At 46.7% G+C, this 15,757-nt stretch overlaps 1 long non-coding RNA gene across 1 annotated transcript in view; it reads right to left on the reverse strand.

The window, feature by feature from the left end:
- Positions 1-898: 898 nt before the first annotated feature.
- Positions 899-15,757, reverse strand: part of LOC117526724 — a 25,531-nt gene continuing 10,672 nt past the window's right edge. The window contains exons 2-3 of the long non-coding RNA XR_004565338.1: positions 9,903-9,908; positions 899-990 (exon numbers count right to left, since the gene is read on the reverse strand). This is a non-coding gene — a long non-coding RNA (uncharacterized LOC117526724). The remainder of the gene's footprint in view (positions 991-9,902; positions 9,909-15,757) is intronic.

Genomic DNA, 15,757 nt, shown 5'->3' on the forward strand with positions numbered 1-15,757 from the left:
GGTTTGTTTCATCACAGTTTTGATGTTTTTTCTAGGAAATTACATTTCTACCTTTACAAAAATGTATTACTGTGTGTTAGTATGAAGCACAAACAAACAAACTGACAAAATACAAGGTTATTTCTTTAACATTCAACTTTAAATGTTAATGCTAAATATCAATGTTACACAAAACTGATGAAAAAAGTGCTACTTCTGGGGTACATTTTGTGCATATCTCTGGAACCGTGCGGAATTTTGCCATGAAATTTTCAGTACCTGTCAAAGAGACTATAGGCAACTCACAGATAAATCTGGATGGTGCTAAATAAAATAATGGCTTGTTCATGACAAATGCAATGCAAATCAGCAGTTAGGCTTCATTATTTTTGAACTAGACCTTATATGCATGAGTGATGCGCACCAGCAAAAGGAAAGGGCAGGTCGACCCTAATTTCTCTGTTTATGCGAGTTCATGGTAGGGCCTCAGTGGGTCTTAATTGGCACACCACATGTCTACAGTGCCTCCGCAGCAGTCTTTGAAGTACCGTTGCTCGGTAGCGAGTTACGCAGCAGCTAAGTTTGCATAGCAACACAGCAAATTAACAGCTCAGTATGTGTGACAACCTGCTCGAGCAATCCCAGCGCTGCCACCAATGTAACTGAGCCGATGAGGGTTTGTGAAAGCGTGTTGAGCATTAAAACACGGGACAACCGAAGACCATTCGAGTGCAGCAAAATGGCTGGCTCCTTTATTGTACAGTATTATGATTATTATTATTATATTAACCACACACACAGGCGGGGACATGTGACCTCGCACCTGCTGTCTTACAGCAACACTAATATGCCAAAATTAATCACCATACAACATAATGATAAATAAAAGCAAAGCATCAGAAAGTCTGTTATATTACCATGAAAAATAAAAAAAATGGGCAGCCATCGGCCCATTTACTGATCGGCCCACCGGGAAAAGTCCCGGTACTCTCAATGGCCAATCCACTTCTGCTTCACAGTCTATTTTTTCTTTGACTGATCGTTCTGCACTTCCTGAAGCTTCTGACTTGTAGTGGTGATTTGTTGTACCAACCCAGACAGGCTCTTCTCTTTCCTTTTTGATGGTGGTGGCAGCACTCTGTGTGGCAAAAAAGTCATACAGTTCAACACAACACCACAGCTCACTTGCAAAACCTCATATCTCTCCCAAAACTGTTCACTTGTGCTTCAAAACTAAATTCCTTCAGTGCCACCAAATCACAAAGATCCTTCTCAATTGCTTTGGCTCATTTCTTGAAACAGACCAGACGTTCTCAATACTCTTGGTGTTGTTGCCAAAATAACCTGGATGGTTCAGGAGAGCACCACGGTTCACCTTCATTCACTGGCATGCCAGATTACGTGCCAGTGCCAGGATCAAATTTGTGTAAGTGCGATCGCCACATGCTCCTCAGTGATACGCTGCTGCACGCGTTGCGTAAACAAAACTACTGCTGGGTGTAAGTTGCATACGCCGACAACAAGATACGCAGTCGTTAGTGTCAATTCATTGAAATGTTTCATATATAGGTTAAAAATATGACATGTATATGTCCAACTAGTTATGAATATGCTATGTGCGTCCAACAGTGAAAAAAAAAAAAAATCAGCGTATGCCATTGTTTTTAATAGGGATGGCATACGGTGGCTAAATCATCAAGGTCTTTGACAGGGCCCTAAGCCATGAGATGTTTTGATGGCAAGTACACATTACAGTGAATTCCTGCTGTTTTTATATATAGTTCCTTTTCCTTATGAAGAATCCATCTTCTTGTGGGAAACTCAGTGTCACCTCACTATTTTAGGTCTCTATTCTCAATTAGTGGAAAACTGCTACAGTGAAATTTTCATAATGAAGCCATTATTTTAAAGGATTACTGTTGTGTGTTAATACTGTTATCCTCACCGGATGAATAATTCTTATTATTGTCTCCTAACCAGGATTAATCTTTATCCAGTGTGAAAATGGTAATTTATGAAGTCATTGTATTTACTGGCAACCTGTCTCAAGCTGCAACCTTCAACAACATCTACACTAAGCTGGTGGGCACAGACGTGGTGTTGTGAAAGTGTAGTGACACGGACCCACAACAGGGGGCGCAAATGAACAGCCAATAGATGAGCCAAAAGGTAACAATTTAATGTTGTGAAATGTGCACAATGAACATACAGACAATCTCCAAATATAATTACAGTCAATCCACAAAGGTGACGTGTGGGCAGGCTCGAGGATAGAAGACGTCTGTCCTGAGAAGAGCCGGAACCACACGATTTCCGCCGCCACAGAACCTGGTGAATACTGGAGCCGCCAAGTCCCGAATTCCCAGGTGATCACCGTCCCCGACTGTCGGATCTGGTACTGCTGGCGAGAACAAAGACAGTCAAGTGTGGGTGTGTGTACACCCAGTAACAACAGCGGTGGGAATGCCACCTCCACCTCTCACTCAATCAATCAATCAATCAATCAATTTTTTTATATAGCGCCAAATCACAACAAACAGTTGCCCCAAGGCGCTTTATATTGTAAGGCAAGGCCATACAATAATTATGTAAAACCCCAACGGTCAAAACGACCCCCTGTGAGCAAGCACTTGGCTACAGTGGGAAGGAAAAACTCCCTTTTAACAGGAAGAAACCTCCAGCAGAACCAGGCTCAGGGAGGGGCAGTCTTCTGCTGGGACTGGTTGGGGCTGAGGGAGAGAACCAGGAAAAAGACATGCTGTGGAGGGGAGCAGAGATCGATCACTAATGATTAAATGCAGAGTGGTGCATACAGAGCAAAAAGAGAAAGAAACAGTGCATCATGGGAACCCCCCAGCAGTCTACGTCTATAGCAGCATAACTAAGGGATGGTTCAGGGTCACCTGATCCAGCCCTAACTATAAGCTTTAGCAAAAAGGAAAGTTTTAAGCCTAATCTTAAAAGTAGAGAGGGTGTCTGTCTCCCTGATCTGAATTGGGAGCTGGTTCCACAGGAGAGGAGCCTGAAAGCTGAAGGCTCTGCCTCCCATTCTACTCTTACAAACCCTAGGAACTACAAGTAAGCCTGCAGTCTGAGAGCGAAGCGCTCTATTGGGGTGATATGGTACTACGAGGTCCCTAAGATAAGATGGGACCTGATTATTCAAAACCTTATAAGTAAGAAGAAGAATTTTAAATTCTATTCTAGAATTAACAGGAAGCCAATGAAGAGAGGCCAATATGGGTGAGATATGCTCTCTCCTTCTAGTCCCCGTCAGTACTCTAGCTGCAGCATTTTGAATTAACTGAAGGCTTTTTAGGGAACTTTTAGGACAACCTGATAATAATGAATTACAATAGTCCAGCCTAGAGGAAATAAATGCATGAATTAGTTTTTCAGCATCACTCTGAGACAAGACCTTTCTGATTTTAGAGATATTGCGTAAATGCAAAAAAGCAGTCCTACATATTTGTTTAATATGCGCTTTGAATGACATATCCTGATCAAAATGACTCCAAGATTTCTCACAGTATTACTAGAGGTCAGGGTAATGCCATCCACAGTAAGGATCTGGTTAGACACCATGTTTCTAAGATTTGTGGGGCCAAGTACAATAACTTCAGTTTTATCTGAGTTTAAAAGCAGGAAATTAGAGGTCATCCATGTCTTTATGTCTGTAAGACAATCCTGCAGTTTAGCTAATTGGTGTGTGTCCTCTGGCTTCATGGATAGATAAAGCTGGGTATCATCTGCGTAACAATGAAAATTTAAGCAATACCGTCTAATAATACTGCTTAAGGGAAGCATGTATAAAGTGAATAAAATTGGTCCTAGCACAGAACCTTGTGGAACTCCATAATTAACTTTAGTCTGTGAAGAAGATTCCCCATTTACATGAACAAATTGTAATCTATTAGACAAATATGATTCAAACCACCGCAGCGCAGTGCCTTTAATACCTATGGCATGCTCTAATCTCTGTAATAAAATTTTATGGTCAACAGTATCAAAAGCAGCACTGAGGTCTAACAGAACAAGCACAGAGATGAGTCCATTGTCCGAGGCCATAAGAAGATCATTTGTAACCTTCACTAATGCTGTTTCTGTACTATGATGAATTCTAAAACCTGACTGAAACTCTTCAAATAGACCATTCCTCTGCAGATGATCAGTTAGCTGTTTTACAACTACCCTTTCAAGAATTTTTGAGAGAAAAGGAAGGTTGGAGATTGGCCTATAATTAGCTAAGATAGCTGGGTCAAGTGATGGCTTTTTAAGTAATGGTTTAATTACTGCCACCTTAAAAGCCTGTGGTACATAGCCAACTAACAAAGATAGATTGATCATATTTAAGATCGAAGCATTAAATAATGGTAGGGCTTCCTTGAGCAGCCTGGTAGGAATGGGGTCTAATAAACATGTTGATGGTTTGGATGAAGTAACTAATGAAAATAACTCAGACAGAACAATCGGAGTCTAACCAAATACAGGCATCACTGAAAGCAACCAAAGATAACGATACGTCTTTGGGATGGTTATGAGTAATTTTTTCTCTAATAGTTAAAATTTTGTTAGCAAAGAAAGTCATGAAGTCATTACTAGTTAAAGTTAATGGAATACTCAGCTCAATAGAGCTCTGACTCTTTGTCAGCCTGGCTACAGTGCTGAAAAGAAACCTGGGGTTGTTCTTATTTTCTTCAATTAGTGATGAGTAGAAAGATGTCCTAGCTTTACGGAGGGCTTTTTTATAGAGCAACAGACTCTTTTTCCAGGCTAAGTGAAGATCTTCTAAATTAGTGAGACGTCATTTCCTCTCCAACTTACGGGTTATCTGCTTTAAGCTACGAGTTTGTGAGTTATACCACGGAGTCAGGCACTTCTGATTTAAAGCTCTCTTTTTTAGAGGAGCTACAGCATCCAAAGTTGTCTTCAATGAGGATGTAAAACTATTGACGAGATACTCTATCTCACTTACAGAGTTTAGGTAGCTACTCTGCACTGTGTTGGTATATGGCATTAGAGAACATAAAGAAGGAATCATATCCTTAAACCTAGTTACAGCGTTTTCTGAAAGACTTCTAGTGTAATGAAACGTATTCCCCACTGCTGGGTAGTCCATCAGAGTAAATGTAAATGTTATTAAGAAATGATCAGACAGAAGGGAGTTTTCAGGGAATACTGTTAAGTCTTCAATTTCCATACCATAAGTCAGAACAAGATCTAAGATATGATTAAAGTGGTGGGTGGACTCATTTACTTTTTGAGCAAAGCCAATAGAGTCTAATAATAGATTAAATGCAGTGTTGAGGCTGTTATTCTCAGCATCTGTGTGGATGTTAAAATCGCCCACTATAATTATCTTATCTGAGCTAAGCACTAAGTCAGACAAAAGGTCTGAAAATTCACAGAGAAACTCACAGTAACGACCAGGTGGACGATAGATAATAACAAATAAAACTGGTTTTTGGGACTTCCAATTTGGATGGACAAGACTAAGAGTCAAGCTTTCAAATGAATTAAAGCTCTGTCTGGGTTTTTGATTAATTAATAAGCTGGAATGGAAGATTGCTGCTAATCCTCCGCCCCGGCCCGTGCTACGAGCATTCTGACAGTTAGTGTGACTCGGGGGTGTTGACTCATTTAAACTAACATATTCATCCTGCTGTAACCAGGTTTCTGTAAGGCAGAATAAATCAATATGTTGATCAATTATTATATCATTTATCAATAACTGCAGAGTACTGTAGATTCCTCAGGGGAAAGGAGTGCCTTCAGCGCTCTCTCAGCTTTCACCGACGGAGGTACCAGTACTCCTGCAAACACTCACAATATACAAATATTGCAATCACAAATGGCTGAGGATATTACCTCCAATGAAGTATGATATCTCGGCAACGAGGTGGAGATGACGTCTGTTCTTTATGGAGTGAGAGGACGTTGAGTAGATGGGTGACAGCTGTCAAGAGGTAATGAGTGACAGCTGTCACCCCCGGCTGTGTCCATGGCGGCAGCGCCCTCTCGTGCCTGAAGCCCGCACTTCAGGCAGGGCGCCCACTGGAGGTGGGCCAGCAGTACCTCCTCTTCTGGCGGCCCACACACAACAGGACCCCCCCCTCAACGAGCGCCTCCTGGCGCCCGACCCGGCTTGTTGGGGTGTCGACGGTAGAAGTCGGCTTGGAGGGCCGGATCCAGGATGAAGCTCCTCTTCACCCAGGAGCGTTCTTCGGGTCCATACCCCTCCCAGTCCACCAAGTACTGGAACCCCTGGCCCATCCGACGGGCGTCCAGGAGCCGGCGCACCGTCCAAGCCGGCTCCCCGTCGATGATCCGAGCAGGAGGCGGCGCCGGTCCGGGAGCACAGAGGGGTGAGGTGTGGCGAGGTTTGATGCATGACACGTGGAAAACCGGATGGATCCGCAGTGAAGCCGGGAGTTGGAGCTTCACTGCGGCAGGACTGAGGACTTTGAGGATCTTGAAGGGGCCAATGTACCTGTCCTGAAGTGTCGGGGAGTCCACCTGGAGGGGGATGTCCTTCGTGGAAAGCCACACCTCCTGCCCGGGCTGGTAAGCAGGGGCCGGGGATCACCGGCGGTCTGCATGGGTCTTCGCCCTCGTCCGGGCCTTCAACAAGGCAGAACGGGCAGAGCACCACACCCGACGGCACCTCCGCAGGTGGGCCTGGACCGAGGGCACACCGACCTCTCCCTCCACCACGGGAAACAACGGGGGCTGATACCCCAAACACACCTCAAATGGGGAGAGGCCGGTGGCAGAAGACACCTGGCTGTTATGCGCATACTCGATCCAGGCCAGATGGTTACTCAAGGCCGTCGGGTGCGCGAATGTGACGCAGCGGAGGGTCTGTTCCAGTTTCCGGTTGGCCCGCTCTGCCTGTCCGTTCGTCTGTGGATGGTACCCGGACGAGAGGCTCACGGTGGCCCCCAGTTCCCTGCAGAAGCTCCTCCAGACGTGTGAGGAGAACTGGGGACCACGATCAGAGACGATGTCGGAGGGTATCCCATGCAGACGGACGACGTGGTGGACCAGGAGGTCTGCTGTCTCCTGGGCTGTTGGGAGCTTCGGGAGGGCCACGAAGTGGGCCGCCTTGGAGAATCGGTCCACTATCGTGAAGATGGTGGTGTTGCCCTGGGACGGCGGGAGGCCCGTGACGAACTCCAGGCCGATGTGGGACCAGGGGCGATGAGGCACCGGCAGCGGCTGGAGGAGTCCTTGGGCCTTCTTATGTACTGCCTTGCCCCTGGCACAGGTGGTGCAGGCCTGGATATATTCCCGGACGTCTGCCTCCATAGACGCCCACCAGAAGCGCTGCCTGACAACTGCCACGGTCCTTCGCACCCCTGGATGACAGGAGAGCTTGGAACCGTGACAGAAGTCCAAGACTGCAGCTCTGGCCTCTGGTGGGACGTACAGACGGTTCTTTGGACCGGTTCCGGGGTCCGGGCTCCGTGCCAGGGCCTCCCGGACGGTCTTCTCCACGTCCCAGGTGAGGGTGGCCACGATAGTGGACTCCGGAATGATGGGCACCGGTGGATCCGACAGTACCGTTTTGACTTCATCTTCGTGTACCCGGGACAAGGCATCCGATCTCTGGTTCTTGGTCCCGGGGCGATAGGTGATCCGGAAGTCAAAACGTCCGAAGAACAGTGACCAGCGGGCTTGCCTGGGGTTCAGCCGCTTGGCGGTCCTGATATACTCCAGGTTCCGATGGTCAGTGAAAACCGTGAATGGCACAGACGCTCCCTCCAACAGGTGTCTCCACTCCTCAAGAGCCTCTTTCACCGCAAGGAGTTCTCGATTGCCGACGTCATAGTTCCATTCAGCCGGGGTCAACCTGCGTGAAAAGTAGGCACACGGGTGAAGAACCTTATCGGTCTCTCCGCTCTGGGATAGCACGGCTCCTATCCCTGAGTCAGAGGCGTCCACTTCAACCACGAACTGGCGGCTAGGGTCGGGCTGCACCAAAACTGGTGCAGTAGAGAACCGTCGTTTCAACTCCTTGAACGCGGCTTCCCACCGATCCGACCAGGTGAAGGGGACTTTTGGAGAGGTCAGGGCTGTCAGGGGGCTAACTACCTGACTGTAGCCCTTAATGAACCTCCTATAGAAATTCGCAAAGCCGAGGAACTGTTGCAGCTTCCTATGGCTTGTTGGTTGGGGCCAATCTCTCACCGCCGCAACCTTGGCCGGATCAGGGGCGACGGAGTTAGTGGAGATGATAAACCCCAGGAAGGACAAAGACGTGCGGTGAAACTCGCACTTCTCGCCCTTCACAAACAGTCGGTTCTCTAATAACCGCTGCAGGACCTGATGTACATGCTGGACATGGGTCTCAGGATCCGGAGAAAAGATGAGAATATCATCCAGATATACAAAGATGAATCGGTGCAGGCAGTCCCGCAAGACGTCGTTAACCAAGGCTTGGAACGTCGCGGGGGCGTTGGTGAGGCCGAACGGCATGACCAGGTACTCAAAGTGACCTAACGGGGTGTTAAATGCCGTCTTCCATTCGTCTCCCTTCCGGATCCGAACCAGGTGATACGCATTTCTAAGATCCAGCTTAGTAAAGATTTTGGCTCCATGCAGGGGGGTGAACACGGAATCCAACAATGGCAACGGGTATCGGTTGCGAACCGTAATCTCATTCAGCCCCCTGTAATCAATGCATGGACGGAGTCCGCCATCTTTCTTGCCCACAAAAAAGAAACCTGCCCCCATCGGGGAGGAGGAGTTCCGGATCAGCCCGGCAGCTAATGAGTCCCGGATGTAGGTCTCCATTGATTCACGCTCAGGTCGTGAGAGGTTGTACAGCCTGCTGGACGGGAACTCAGCGCCTGGAACCAAATCAATGGCACAATCGTACGGACGGTGCGGGAGAAGGGTGAGTGCCAGATCCTTGCTGAAGACGTCAGCAAGATCGTGGTACTCAACCGGCACTGCCGTCAGACTGGGAGGGACTTTGACCTCCTCCTTAGCCTGTAAACCGGGAGGAACCGAGGATCCTAAACACACCCGATGGCAGGTTTCGCTCCACTGAACCACCACCCCAGACGGCCAATCAATCCGGGGATTGTGCTTCAACATCCATGGGAAGCCCAAAATCATGCGGGAGGTAGAAGGAGTTACAAAAAACTCAATCTCCTCCCGATGGTTTCCAGACACCACCAGAGTTACTGGTTGTGTCTTGTGTGTGATTAAAGGGAGGAGGGTGCCATCTAGTGCCCGCACCTGCAATGGCGAAGGAAGCGCTACCAGAGGGAGCCCTACCTCCCTTGCCCATCTGCTGTCTAGCAGATTCCCTTCTGACCCTGTGTCCACCAGTGCTGGGGCTTGAAGGGTTAAATCCCCGCTCAGGATTGTAACTGGGAGTCGTGTGGCAATCTGTGTGTGTCTCACGTGAATGTTTTGACCCCCCTTTAGCCCAGTCTCTGAGGGCGGTTGTTGTTGTGGCCGTTTGGGGCAGTTTTTCTGTGTGTGCTCCTTTGAGCTGCAGAGAAAACACTCCCCGCGGATCAGCCTCCTCATTTTGGCCCTGTGCGTTTCCCTAACAACATCAGCAGGGGGGGGCTGTTGCCCCACAGAGCGCTGCGGAAGGGAGAGGGGCGGCGTGTATCTGGTCACGTCCTTCGCCTCGCTCCCGACGGCGTTCCTCCAACCGATTGTCTAACCGTATAACGAGATCGATAAGCCCATCTAAATCCCGCGGTTCCTCCTTAGCTACCAGCTGCTCCTTCGGGACCAACGACAGTCCGTTTATGAAGGCGGCGCGGAGCGCAACGTTATTCCAGCCGGACCTCGCAGCCGCGATGCGGAAGTTGACTGCATAAGCGGCTGCGCTCTCGCGTCCCTGTCTCATTGACAGCAGCACAGTTGAAGCGGTCTCTCCTCTGTTAGGGTGATCAAACACTGTTCTGAACTCCCCCACAAACCCAGTGTATGCTGATAACAACTGTGAGTTCTGTTCCCAGAGTGCCGTAGCCCAGGCGCGTGCCTTACCCCGAAGCAGAGCAATCACATAAGCTATTTTACTAGCATCTGACGCGTACATGACGGGACGTTGTGCGAAGGGGATGAAATTCTTTTTTCCACCTCAACATTCTACACGCAATACCCCATAATGACAATGTGAAAAAACTTTCATCGTCACTCATCTTCAACCGCTTATCTGGGATTGGGTCGTGGGGCAACAGCTCTAGCAGGGGACCCCAGACTTCCCTTTCCTGGGCCACATTGACCACCTCTGACTGGGGGATCCTGAGGAACCACAGATATAATCTCTCCACCTAACCCTGGGTCTTCACCAGGGTCTCCCAGATGAACATGCCTGCAATGCCTCCCTAGGTTCCTGGATGTTCGCGTGGCAGGTGCGCCTCAGGGTGCCCCACCCAGTCACAGTGTCTCTCCGCTGTGAACAGGTTGTCCAGGTCTTCTAGTTCCAGGAAGAGATCGTAAAGCCAGGTGTTTGCTTCAACCAGTTCCCACGCTTGGTCCAGATAACCGAACTTCTCCTTTGGTGCATTGCAGTCACAAAAGCACACAAAGAAAAATGTGAGGTCTGTAAAAATCTCTTTGATCATGACAAAGTCCTGGTTTATGCTTGGAAAATTCATGACAGGATTTGAGTCTGCGGTGTCCATGTTCTGGCCAGTTTGTTCTGACAGGCGCCGAGGCAGCGTGGCACAAAAAGTGGGTGGACACCACATGCAGAGTCACATATATGATGTAGGAGTAAAAAGATGACTTTATCGTTGAAGCAGGCCAAGGTACAGTACACAGGTAGTCAGGCAGCGATGAAAAGGTACAGACAGGGGTAAGGCAAAAGTTGAAGTCAAAAAACAAGCAGGTTTCAGAAACTCTGAGAGACAAATTACAAGTGCTGAGGCAGAGATGAAATCCGGAGCACAAAGTGTGGTCGAAGGACAGTGTTAAAGATTTTGTATATATGTTATCACTGTTAAACATTTGTACCTTTGTCTTCTTTCTCATGAGAACGGTGTTGTTGTGCTGTTTGCATCTAACCCTGAGAATGTACGTGTTATTCAACCTTGTTTTAGCATGCTGGGGTCAATCTGAACTGGGAATGAAGAGCTGGATGTACTTATTATTATTATTATACAACTTGTTTTCGTAGCCGCTAACGACTGGGAGTGAAGCATGCCGGGGTCAGGCTGAACTGGGAGTAAAAGAACTGAAGGTTGTTTTGACTGTTGTGATGTGATGCTTAGTGTGAAGACCAGGACACTCCAGGCAGATGCACAACAGCTGATAACTGCAACAGACGAACGGGATGTGCTGACCTTCGACGATAAGAGCAAAAGAAAGAAACTGTTTTTCCTTACAGCTGCGCTTATTGACGTATGTGTTTATGTTACGGGAAGAAACTTGTCTCGCGTTGTCCCCCCCCCCCCTTAGGACAAGTTTTATGATGTAATGAGGGCTTCTCTAATAAAAAGAGCGGGAGCACAGGCCAGACTTTAGTGTAGCCTTGGTGTACAGCCTGCCTGCACTCCGCGCGTGATTAATTTGACTTTCTGTCTCACTGGTGTTTCTTGACTCTGTTTGTCTTATCAAAGGTTTTAAGAATGTTTGGAGGAGAAAATACCCAACATTGACTGGGGGCTCGTCCGGGATCTCAACAACACCGGAGGTGTCCGGCGGGGGTCGCCAAGTCCAGACGTAAATCCTTGGCCAAGGTCCGATCGATTGATCGTGTCTGCAATTGTCGACCACCGTTGGCATCGTCTGGTTGACGAGATTTTCCCGAAGAAGACAGACAGGAGGTCGAGTCAGTGAGTAGAATTTCTTTGTAACAGTACTGAGTGAGTGGTGATCAGATCACATAAAACAGTTAAACTCCGTAAGCGATGGCGTGGAATCGTCTGTTAATGTAAAGCAGTTAAAATCCGCGAGGAGGGCGGACTCCTCTACGGTTGCGAGGGACGCCCGTAGTTAAATTCCGGAAGGAGGGTACGGACTCCTCTGTTTTAATACGTAAAGGAAATCCCGGGTAGAAATACGTGCACTGTAAAAAAGCAGTTAAATCTAGCAGGGACGGCGGAGTCCCCTAATGCAGGACATTAGTTAAATTTCACGGGAGGGCGAGCTCCCCTGGCATAAGAATACGCGTACGATTATTAAAAGTGTTTCTATGTGTAAATAGTGTTTTGTGTAAGTGTAAATAGGATAACTGTGTGAAAGTGTAATACTTTGGACAACGTTAGTGACAACCGTGTGTGGATGCGGAGGCAAGTGATTCCGCTTCCTACGGGGAGGTGAAAGGAATCAACCACACAACGGCAAATTAATTGTCACGTCCAAAGAAAGTGTGAAAACTTCAGATTTAGAACACCCTAGGTGTGCCCCCGTCTGAAGTCCAAATTATAACAAGGGATAATAAAAATGGGGGGTAAGACGTCTAAAAATAAGGAAAATTTATCAACTGACGACTGGAAATTTATGGAAGCAAAAAATCCAAAAGCAACAAAGAAACTGGAGACCTGGATAAATAAACATGACTTTGACGGACGACTGAACCTGATCAGTATACAGAAGCTAAAGAAGGAGTTAGAACAGGAACATAAAGGTGATGAGAAAAAGATGCAGAAAGTAGGGGCAGATTTAGTGGCATTTTGGGAGGAGGAAGCAGAGAACAGACGGAAGGGAGCAGAGAAGCGACGATTAGAGAAAGCAAGGAAAAAGAAAGCTGTAGGTAAGGCAGAAGAAGATGTGATAATTCAGCACAGAGAACCAGAACAGCCTCAACAACCACCGCCGGCTGGATCGTCGGTGACAACAACACCTTTATCTCCTCTACCAGAGGATGACGATGTACCGCCACCACAGTATGATTTAGCAGTAAAACCTAAGGTAAAAAGTGAAAAACCAGAAAAACCAGAAAAACCACAAACACGCAGTCAAGCGAAAGTGCCCACAGCCCCTCCCATGGTGGAACACAGTGACCAGGGAGGTGCCTATCCTATGATAGAAGTACCAAATCCTCGTGCAGGAACAGCAGGACATCGATCAACCATGCTCGTATATCGAACATGGAATGCTGATGATATCAAAGCAGCAGTCGACATGATACCATCGCCACATGTCGATATCGAGGGATTTATGCAGGATATAGAAAACATTAGAAATTCTTACCACCTTAGTGGACCTGAAGTCCAACAGGTGTGGATGAAAGCATGTGGCCCTAAATGGAGTCAGATACGCGGAGACTGGAATCCTGCAGACCAGGATGGCGTACCGTTGCCACATGATGATCCAGTCTTGAAAACAAGAGTGGAAGCTATGATTACACGAGCAAAAGGTGTGTTAGGACCAAAAATAAATTACACTGAAATTACCAGGACAACTCAGAAAGAAGGAGAACCATGGACAGAGTTTAGATGCAGATTTGAGAGTATATTTAGGGTCCATAGTGGCATATTGCCAGGAACACCAGTGTATGAACAACAATTGAAAAACGCTCTGATCCAACATTCCAATAAGGATATAAAAGCTTGGATACAGAAACATTGGATTGGATTGCCTACAGGCACATTGGAAGAAACACATACACACTGCTGTCATGCAGAAGGAGTCTTAAAGCAGAAAAAGACAGGGAACAGCAACAAAGGAGTGTATGTAGCACACGGAGATGATGAAATATGTTACCAACAGGGTAACTTAAGACAGCAAAAGCAGTGCAAACGCCCCCAAAAGCCATGGCAAAACAGACAAGGTGGACAGCCACAACGTCAAGGACCATGGCAACCACAACAGCAGCACAGACAGGGAGGGCCACCACGTGGTCCCCTGATTTGTTGGAACTGTGGGAGAGAGGGACATATGTATAGAAATTGTCCGAATCCACCTACTGAGGGAGCAGCAGGAGGAATTCCACAACGGAATAATCCTCCGCAGCCACAGTATCCACAATGACTAGAATCCATAATCCATGATTCCACATCAGATAGGCAGTCTGATTGTGATATGGATCTGTGTGCCTTACTGGGAAATCCGGTACCAAAACCAGAAGTGACTTTGTTGGTAAATGGACGACCAGTGACATTCCTTTGTGATACAGGAGCATGTAGAACCACATGTAATGACAACATACCTGTCCATCAATTAAGCAACGAAATCTTTAGGGTTCGCTCTGCAAATGGACAAACATCAGACGTCCCTATCACTAAACCCATAACGTTGACAGATCCATTTGGCCTGACATGTACTATGTCAGTGTTGAACATGCCACAATGTCCAGTTAACCTTTTAGGACGAGACGGATTGACTGCATTGGGCTTGTCCATAATTGTGGAACAAGGGAAATTAGTTGTTGAACGCACAGGAGGCGTTAACATGGTAAGAGAAGAAAGCGATGACCCCACATTCCACTATTACTATACATTTGACATTTCAGAAGAAGATGCTGCAGGATGGGGTAAAGATGTCGTCTTGCAAGCGACAGCCCTACTAAAAAATCCTGAACAAAAGATGTCACCACCTGACCTGCATGTCACAATGTGGCATAAAGATCCTCCAGGTCCGGATGGTGACTATGAAAACAAATTGAAAAACGTTTCACCTGTGAAGCTGACAATGACCGATTTGATTCATGATGGCAACTCAACAGCTGTCATAACAGTGACAGGTGCCACTGAAGACATTTTAAAATTGAGATTCACAGGTATGCCTTTGCATGTGTCACTTTGTAAGCCATATTTGACAGAATGGCAAGAATTGGGACTGACAGTCATAACAGCTTTGTCAGCCACTGATTGGAGCAGAGTTGGACCACGAACGGAGTTCAGTCCATCAACTAAATTGTATAAAGTGCCAGTTAATGTCTCATTGGTGCTGACAGCTGGAACACACATTGATGTGTCCACTTCACAATCCTGAGTGTTTCAGTTGAGTCCTGAAGAAGATGATTTTCTCTCTTCGGTACCATCAGGATTGTGGACAACAGGTCCTTCAGACGTAGGACTGATAAAAAATGCACAACCTGTAGTTATAAGGCCAAAAACAGAATACAGACCATGTGTAAGACAGTATCCATTGAAACCTGATGCAATCGAAGGAATCAGGCCAGTAATAGAGAATTTATTAACAGCAGGAGTAATAGTGCCATGTCCAGATTCACCATGTAACAAACCCATATTTCCTGTAAAAAAGGCTCCGCCCTCAGTGGGGTGGAGAATGATTCAAGATCTGCAGGCAGTAAATGCTGCTGTGATTAAAAGAGCACCATGCGTTCCAGATCCACACACCTTGTTAAATTCGCTGAGACCAAATTCTAATAGTTTCTCAGTAATTGACATAAGTAATGCATTTTTCTCTGTGCCAGTACACCCAGATAGTCAATTCTGGTTTGCTTTTACCTTTAAAGGACAACGATATACATTCACCAGATTACCGCAGGGTTACGCAGAGAGTCCAACTATTTATTCTCAAGTCATGTCAGCATGTTTAGCCAGTTTCGTTCCACCCGCAGATAGCCAACTATTAGTGTATGTTGATGACATTTTGATTGCCTCTGACACACGAGAAAACTGCATAACTGACACAGTAGCATTATTATGTTTCTTATTTGATAATGGCCACAAAGTGAGTAAAAACAAAGTTCAGTTGTGTAGGGGTAAAGTAAAATATTTAGGACATGAATTATCAGCCACAGGGCGCACGATCCTGTCTGACAGGAAGGAAGCAATTTTGCACGCTCCAAAACCACAAACCAAAAGCAGATGATGTCATTCTTGGACGACTAATA

This window comes from Thalassophryne amazonica, chromosome 15 (assembly GCF_902500255.1).
Source record: "Thalassophryne amazonica chromosome 15, fThaAma1.1, whole genome shotgun sequence".
Classification (NCBI taxonomy): Eukaryota; Metazoa; Chordata; class Actinopteri; order Batrachoidiformes; family Batrachoididae; genus Thalassophryne; species Thalassophryne amazonica.